Below are 10,304 nucleotides of genomic sequence, written 5' to 3'. Positions count from 1 at the left end.
GGAAATATCTACACCGCTATATGTATGAACATGGAAATATCTACACCACTATATGTATAAACATGGAAATAGCTACACCGCTATATGTATGAACATGGAAATATCTACACCACTCTCTGTATGAACATGGAAATATCTACACCGCTATCTGTATGAACATGGAAATATCTTCACCGCCATTTGTATGAACATGGATATATCTACACAGCCATCTGGATGAACATGGAAATATCTACACCGCTATCTGCATGAAAATGGAAATAACTACACAGCTATCTGCATATACACGGAAATATCTACAAAGCTATTTCTTTACACATGGAAATAACTACACCGCTATCTCTATAAACATGGAAATATCTACACCGCCATCTGTATGAACATGGAAATATCTGCACCGCCGTCCGAATGAACATATAAGTATCTACACCGCCATCTGTATTAAGATGGAGATATCTACACCGCTATCTGTATTAACATGGAAATATCTACACCGCTATCTGTGTAAACATGGAAATATCTACACCGCTATCTGTATAAACGTGGAAATATCTACACCGCTACCTGTATAAACATGGAAATATCAGCACCGCTATCTGTATGAACATGGAAATATCTACACAGCCTTCTGGAAGAAAATGGAAATATCTACACCGCTATCTGTATGAACATTGAAATATCTACACCGCTATCTGTATGAACATGGAAATATCTACACCACTATCTGTGCAAACATGCATACATCTTCACCGCTATCTGTATAAACATGGAAATATCTACACCGCTATCTGTATGAACATGGAAATATCTACACAGCTATCTGTTTGAACATGGAAATATCTACACCGCTATCTGCATGAAAATGGAAATATCTACACAGCTCTCTGCATGTACATGGAAATATCTACAAAGCTATTTCTTTTCACATGGAAATATCTACACCGCAATATCTATAAACATGGAAATATCTACACCGCCATCTGAATGAACATGGAAATATCTGCACCGCCATCTGTATGAACATATAAATATCTACACCGCCATCTGTATTAAGATGGAGATATCTACACCGCTATCTGTATAAACATGAAAATACCTACACCGTTATCTGTAAAAACATGGAAATATCTACACCGCTATCTGTATAAACATGGAAATATCAACACCGCTACCTGAATAAACATGGAAATATCAGCACCGCTATCTGTATGAACATGGAAATATCTACACCGCTATCTCTATGAACATGGAAATATCTACACCGATATCTGTATGAAAATGGAAATATCTTCACCGCCATCTGTATGAACATGGATATATCTACACAGCCATCCGGATGAACATGGAAATAACAGCACCGCTGTCTGTATGAACATGGAAATATCTACACCGCTATCTGAATGAACATGGATATATCTACACAGCCATCTGGATGAACATGGAAATATCTACACCGCTCTCTGTATGAACATGGAAATATCTACACCGCTATCTGTATGAACATGGAAATATCTGCACCGCTAACTGTGTAAACATGCATACATCTTCACCTCTATCTGTATAAACATGGAAATATCAACACCGCTACCTGTATAAACATGGAAATATCAGCACCGCTATCTCTATGAACATGGAAATATCTACACACCCATCTGGATGAACATGGAAATATCTACACCACTATCTGTATGAACATGGAAATAGCTACACCGCTATCTGTATGAACATGGAAATATCTACACCGCTATCTGTGCAAACATGCATACATCTTCACCGCTATCTGTATAAACATGCAAATATCTACACCGCTATCTGTATGAACATGGAAATATCTACACCGCTATCTGTTTGAACATGGAAATATCTACACCGCTATCTGCATGAAAATGGAAATAACTACACAGCTATCTGCATATACACGGAAATATCTACAAAGCTATTTCTTTACACATGGAAATAACTAAACCGCTATCTCTATGAACATGGAAATATCTACACCGCCATCTGTATGAACATGGAAATATCTGCACCGCCATCCGAATGAACATATAAATATCTACACCGCCATCTGTATTAAGATGGATTTATCTACACCGCTATCTGTATAAACGTGGAAATATCTACACCGCTACCTGTATAAACATGGAAATATCAGCACCGCTATCTGTATGAACATGGAAATATCTACACAGCCTTCTGGATGAACATGGAAATATCTACACCGCTATCTGTATGAACATGGAAATATCTACACCGCTATCTGTATGAACATGGAAATATCTACACCGCTATCTGTATGAACATGGAAATATCTACACCGCTATCTGTATGAACATGGAAATATCTACACCGCTATCTGTGCAAACATGCATACATCTTCACCGCTATCTGTATAAACATGCAAATATCTACACCGCTATCTGTATGAACATGGAAATATCTACACCGCTATCTGTTTGAACATGGAAATATCTACACCGCTATCTGCATGAAAATGGAAATATCTACACAGCTATCTGCATATACAAGAAAATATCTACAAAGATATTTCTTTACACATGGAAATAACTACACCGCTATCTCTATAAACATGGAAATAACTACACCGCCATCTGTATGAACATAGAAATATCTGCACCGCCATCTGTATGATCATATAAATATCTACACCGCCATCTGTATTAAGATGGAGATATTTACTCCGCTATCTGTATAAACTTGGAAATATCTACACCGATATCTGTATAAACATGGAAATATCTACACCGCTATCTGTATGAACATGGAAATAGCTACACCGCTATCTGTATGAACATGGAAATGTCTACACCGCTATCTGTATGAACATGGAAATATCTACACCGCTATCTGTATGATCATGGAAATATCTTCACCGCCATCTGTATGAACATGGATATAACTACACAGCCATCTGGATGAACATGGAAATATCTACACCGCTATATGTATGAACATGGAAATATCAACACCGCTATATGTATAAACATGGAAATATCTACACCGCTATCTGTATGAACATGGAAATATCTACACCGCTATCTGTATGACCATGGAAATATCTTCACTGCCATCTGTATGAACATGGATATAACTACACAGCCATCTGGATGAACATGGAAATATCTACACCGCTATATGTATGAACATGGAAATATCTACACCGCTATATGTATAAACATGGAAATATCTACACCGCTATCTGTATGAACATGGAAATATCTACACCGCTATCTGTATGAACATCGAAATATCTACACCGCTATCTGAATGAACATGGAAATATCTACACCGCTATCTGTATGAACATGGAAATATCTTCACCGCCATCTGCATGAACATGGATATATCTACACAGCCATCTGGATGAATATGGAAATATCTACACCGCTATCTGTATGAACATGGAAATATCTACACCGCTATCTGTGTTAACATACATACATCTTCACCGCTATCTGTGTAAACATGCAAATATCTACACCGCTATCTGTATGAACATGGAAATAGCTACTCCGCTATATGTATGAACATGGAAATATCTACACCGCTATCTGTATGAACATGGAAATATCTACACAGCCTTCTGGATGAACATGGAAATATCTACACCGCTATCTGTATGAACATGGAAATATCTACACCGCTACCTGTATAAACATTGAAATATCAGCAACGCTATCTGTATGAACATGGAAATAGCTACACCGCTATCTGTATGAACATGGAAATATCTACACCACTATCTGCATGAACATGGAAATATCTACACCGCTATCTGTATGAACATGGAAATATCTACACTGCTATCTGTGCAAACATGCATACATCTTCACCGCTATCTGTATAAACATGGAAATATCTACACCGCTATCTGTATGAACATGGAAATATCTACACCGCTATCTGTTTGAACATGGAAATATCTACACCGCTATCTGCATGAAAATGGAAATATCTACACAGCTATCTGCATATACACGGAAATATCTACAAAGCTATTTCTTTACACTTGGAAATAACTACACCGCTATCTCTATAAACATGGAAATATCTACACCGCCATCTGTATGAACATGGAAATATCTGCACCGCCATCTGTATGAACATATAAATATATACACTGCCATCTGTATTAAGATGGAGATATCTACACCGCTATCTCTATAAACATGGAAATATCTACACCGCTATCTGTATAAACATGGAAATATCTACACCGCTATCTGTATGAACATGGAAATATCTACACCGCTACCTGTATAAACATGGAAATATCAGCACCGCTATGTGTATGAACATGGAAATATCTACACAGCCTTCTGGATGAACATGGAAATATCTACACCGCTATCTGTATGAACATGGAAATATCTACACCGCTATCTGTATGAACATGGAAATATCTACACCACTATCTGTATGAACATGGAAATATCTACATCACTATCTGTATTAACATGGAAATATCTACACCGCTATCTGTGCAAACATGCATACATCTTCACCGCTATCTGTATAAACATGGAAATATATACACCGCTATCTGTATGAACATGGAAATAACTACACCGCTATCTGTTTGAACATGGAAATATCTACACCGCTATCTGCATGAAAATGGAAATATCTACACAGGTATCTGCATATACACAGAAATATCTACAAAGCTATTTCTTTACACATGGAAATAACTACACCGCTATCTCTATAAACATGGAAATATCTACACCACCATCTGTATGAACATGGAAATATCTGCACCGCCATCTGTATGAACATATAAATATCTACACCGCCATCTCTATTAAGATGGAGATATCTACACCGCTATCTGTATAAACATGGAAATATCTACACCGCTATCTGTATGAACTTGGAAATATCTACACCGCTATCTGTGTTAACATGGAAATATCTACACAGCTATCTGTTTGAACATCGAAATATCTACACCGCTATCTGCATGAAAATGGAAATATCTACACAGCTATCTGCATATACATGGAAATATTTACAAAGCTATTTCTTTACACATGGAAATATCTACACCGCAGTCTCTATAAAAATGGGAATATCTACACCGCCATCTGTATGAACATGGAAATATCTGCACCGACATCTGTATGAACATATAAATATCTACACCGCCATCTGTATTAAGATGGAGATATCTACACCGCTATCTGTATAAACATGAAAATATCTACACCGCTATCTGTATAAACACGGAAATATCTACACAGCTATCTGTATAAACACGGAAATATCTACACCGCTACCTGTATAAACATGGAAATATCAGCACCGCTATCTGTTTGAACATGGAAATATCTACACCGCTATCTCTATGAACATGGAAATATCTACACCGCTATCTGTATGAACATGGAAATAGTAACACCGCTATCTGTATGAACATGGAAATATCTACACCGCTGTCTGTATGAACATGGAAATATCTACACAGCTATCTGTGTGAACATGGAAATATCTACACCGCTATCTCTATGAACATGGAAATATCTTCACCACCATCTAAATGAACATGGATATATCTACACAGCCATCTGGATGAACATGGAAATATCTACACCGCTATCTGTATGAATATGGAAATATCTGCACCGCTAACTGTGTAAACATGCATACATCTTCACCTCTATCTGTATGAAAATGGAAATATCTACACCACTATCTGTATAAACATGGGAATATCTACACCGCTACCTGTATAAACATGGAAATATCAGCACCGCTACCTGTATGAACATGGAAATATCTACACAGCCATCTGGATGAACATGGAAATATCTACACCGCTATCTGTATGAACATGGAAATAGCTACACCGCTATCTGTATGAACATGGAAATGCCTACACCGCTATCTGTATGAACATGGAAATATCTACACCGCTATCTGTATGATCATGGAAATATCTTCACCACCATCTGTATGAACATGGATATAACTACACAGCCATCTGGATGAACATGGAAATATCTACACCGCTATATGTATGAACATGGAAATATCAACTCCGCTATATGTATAAACATGGAAATATCTACACCGCTATCTGTATGAACATGGAAATATCTACACCGCTATCTGTATGACCATGGAAATATCTTCACTGCCATCTGTATGAACATGGATTTAACTACACAGCCATCTGGATGAACATGGAAATATCTACACCGCTATATGTATGAACATGGAAATATCTACACCACTATATGTATAAACATGGAAATAGCTACACCGCTATATGTATGAACATGGAAATATCTACACCACTATCTGTATGAACATGGAAATATCTACACCGCTATCTGTATGAACATGGAAATATCTTCACCGCCATTTGTATGAACATGGATATATCTACACAGCCATCTGGATGAACATGGAAATATCTACCCCGCAATCTGTATGAACATGGAAATAGCTACACCTCTATCTGAATGAACATGGAAATATCTACACCGCTATCTGTATGAACATGGAAAGATCTACACCGCTATCTGTATGAACATGGAAATATCTTCACCGCCATCTGTATGAACATGGATATATCTACACAGCCATCTGGATGAGCATGGAAATATCTACACCGCTATCTGAATGAACATGGAAATATCTACACCGCTATCTGTGTAAACATGCATACATCTTCACCGCTACCTGTATAAACATGGAAATATCAGCACCGCTATCTGTATGAACATGGAAATATCTACACAGTCTTCTGGATGAACATGGAAATATCTACAACGCTATCTGTATGAACATGGAAATATCTACACCGCTACCTGTATAAACATGGAAATATCAGCACCGCTATCTGTATGAACATGGAAATATCTTCACTGCCTTCTGGATGAACATGGAAATATCTACACCGCTATCTGTATGAACATGGAAATAGCTACACTGCTATCTGTATGAACATGGAAATATCTACACCACTATCTGCATGAACATGGAAATATCTACACCGCTATCTGTATGAACATGGAAATATCTACACCGCTATCTGTGCAAACATGCATACATCTTCACCGCTATCTGTATAAACATGGAAATATCTACACCGCTATCTGTATGAACATGGAAATATCTACACCGCTATCTGTTTGAACATGGAAATATCTACACCGCTATCTGCATGAAAATGGAAATATCTACACAGCTATCTGCATATACACGGAAATATCTACAAAGCTATTTCTTTACACTTGGAAATAACTACACCGCTGTCTCTATAAACATGGAAATATCTACACCGCCATCTGTATGAACATGGAAATATCTGCACCGCCATCTGTATGAACATATAAATATATACACTGCCATCTGTATTAAGATGGAGATATCTACACCGCTATCTCTATAAACATGGAAATATCTACACCGCTATCTGTATAAACATGGAAATATCTACACCGCTATCTGTATGAACATGGAAATATCTACACCGCTACCTGTATAAACATGGAAATATCAGCACCGCTATGTGTATGAACATGGAAATATCTACACAGCCTTCTGGATGAACATGGAAATATCTACACCGTTATCTGTATGAACATGGAAATATCTACACCGCTATCTGTACGAACATGGAAATATCTACACCACTATCTGTATGAACATGGAAATATCTACATCGCTATATGTATGAACATGGAAATATCTACACCGCTATCTGTGCAAACATGCATACATCTTCACCGCTATCTGTATAAACATGGAAATATCTACACCGCTATCTGTATGAACATGGAAATAACTACACCGCTATCTGTTTGAACATGGAAATATCTACACCGCTGTCTGCATGAAAATGGAAATATCTACACCGGTATCTGCATATACACGGAAATATCTACAAAGCTATTTCTTTACACATGGAAATAACTACACCGCTATCTCTATAAACATGGAAATATCTACACCACCGTCTGTATGAACATGGAAATATCTGCACCGCCATCTGTATGAACATATAAATATCTACACCGCCATCTCTATTAAGATGGAGATATCTACACCGCTATCTGTAAAAACATGGAAATATCTACACCGCTATCTGTATAAACATGGAAATATCTACACCGCTACCTGTATAAACATGGAAATATCTACACCGCTACCTGTATAAACATGGAAATATCAGCACCGCTATCTGTATGAACATGGAAATATCTACACCGCTATCTGTATGAACATGGAAATATCTACACCGCTATCTGCATGAAAATGGAAATATCTACACAGCTATCTGCATATACATGGAAATATCTACAAAGCTATCTCTTTACAAATGGAAATAACTACACCGCTATCTCTATAAACATGGAAATATCTACACCACTATCTGTATAAACATGGAAATATCTACACCGCTATCTGTATAAACATGGAAATATCTACACCACTATCTGTATAAACATGGAAATATCTACACCGCTACCTGTACAAACATGGAAATATCAGCACCGCTATCTGTATGAACATGGAAATACCTACACTGCTATGTGTATGAACATGGAAATATCTACACCGATATCTGTATGAACATGGAAATATCTTCAATACCATCTGTATGAACATAGATATATCTACACAGCCATCTGGATGAACATGGAAATATCAGCACCGCTGTCTGTATGAACATGGAAATAGCTACACCGCTATCTGTATGAACATGGAAATATCTACACCGCTATCTGTATGAACATGGAAATATCTACACCGCTATCTGTATGAACATGGAAATATCTTCACCGCCATCTGTATGAACATGGATATATCTACACAGCCATCTGGATGAACACGGAAATATCTACACCGCTATCTGTATGAGCATGGAAATATCTACACCGCTATCTGTGTAAACATGTATACATTTTCACCACTATTTGTTTAAACATGGAAATATCTACACTGCTATCTGTATGAACATGGAACTATCTACACCGCTATCTGTTTGAACATGGAAATATCTACACCGCTATCTGCATGAAAATGGAAATATCTACAATGCTATCTGCATATACATGGAAATATCTATACAGCTATCTCTTTACACATGGAAATAAGTACACCGCTATCTCTATAAACATGGAAATATCCACACCGCCATCTGTATGAACATGGAAATATCTGCACCGCCATCTGTATGATCATATAAATATCTACACCGCCATCTGTATTAAGATGGAGATATCTACTCCGCTATCTGCATAAACTTGGAAATATCTACACCGATATCTGTATAAACATGGAAATATCTACAACGCCATTTGTATGAACATGGAAATATCTTCACCGCCATCTGAATGAACATGGATATATCTACACAGCCATCTGGATGAACATGGAAATATCTACAAAGCTATTTCTTTACACATGGAAATATCTACACCGCAATCTATATAAACATGGAAATATCTACACCGCCATCTGAATGAACATGGAAATATCTGCACCGCCATCTGTATGAACATATAAATATCTACACCGCCATCAGTGTTAAGATGGAGATATCTACACCGCTATCTGTATAAACATGGAAATATCTACACCGCTATCTGTATAAACATGGAAATATCTACACCGCTATCTGTATAAACATGGAAATATCAACACCGCTACCTGAATAAACATGGAAATATTTGCACCGCTATCTGTATGAACATGGAAATATCTACACCGCTATCTCTATGAACATGGAAATATCTACACCGATATCTGTATGAACATGGAAATATCTTCACCCCCATCTGTATGAACATGGATATATCTACACAGCCATCTGGATGAAGATGGAAATAACAGCACCGCAGTCTGTAAGAACATGGAAATATCTACACCGCTATCTGTATGAACATGGAAATATCTACACCGCCATCTGTATGAACATGGAAATATCTTCACCACCATCTGTATGAACATGGACATATCTACACAGCCATCTGGATGAACATGGAAATATCTACACCGCTATCTGTATGAACATGGAAATAGCTACTCCGCTATCAGTATGAACATGGAAATGTCTACACCGCTATCTGTATGAACATGGAAATATCTACACCGCTATCTGCATGAACATGGAAATATCTTCACCGCCATCTGTATGAACATGGATATATCTACACAGCCATCTGGATGAACATAGAAATATCTACACCGCTATCTGTATGAACTTGGAAATATCTACACCGCTATCTGTGTAACATGCATAAATCTTCACCGCTATCTGTATAAACATG

Source organism: Gorilla gorilla, chromosome 7 (genome assembly GCF_029281585.2).
Source record: "Gorilla gorilla gorilla isolate KB3781 chromosome 7, NHGRI_mGorGor1-v2.1_pri, whole genome shotgun sequence".
In the NCBI taxonomy this organism is placed as follows: domain Eukaryota; kingdom Metazoa; phylum Chordata; class Mammalia; order Primates; family Hominidae; genus Gorilla; species Gorilla gorilla.
This window is presented reverse-complemented; position numbering follows the sequence as displayed.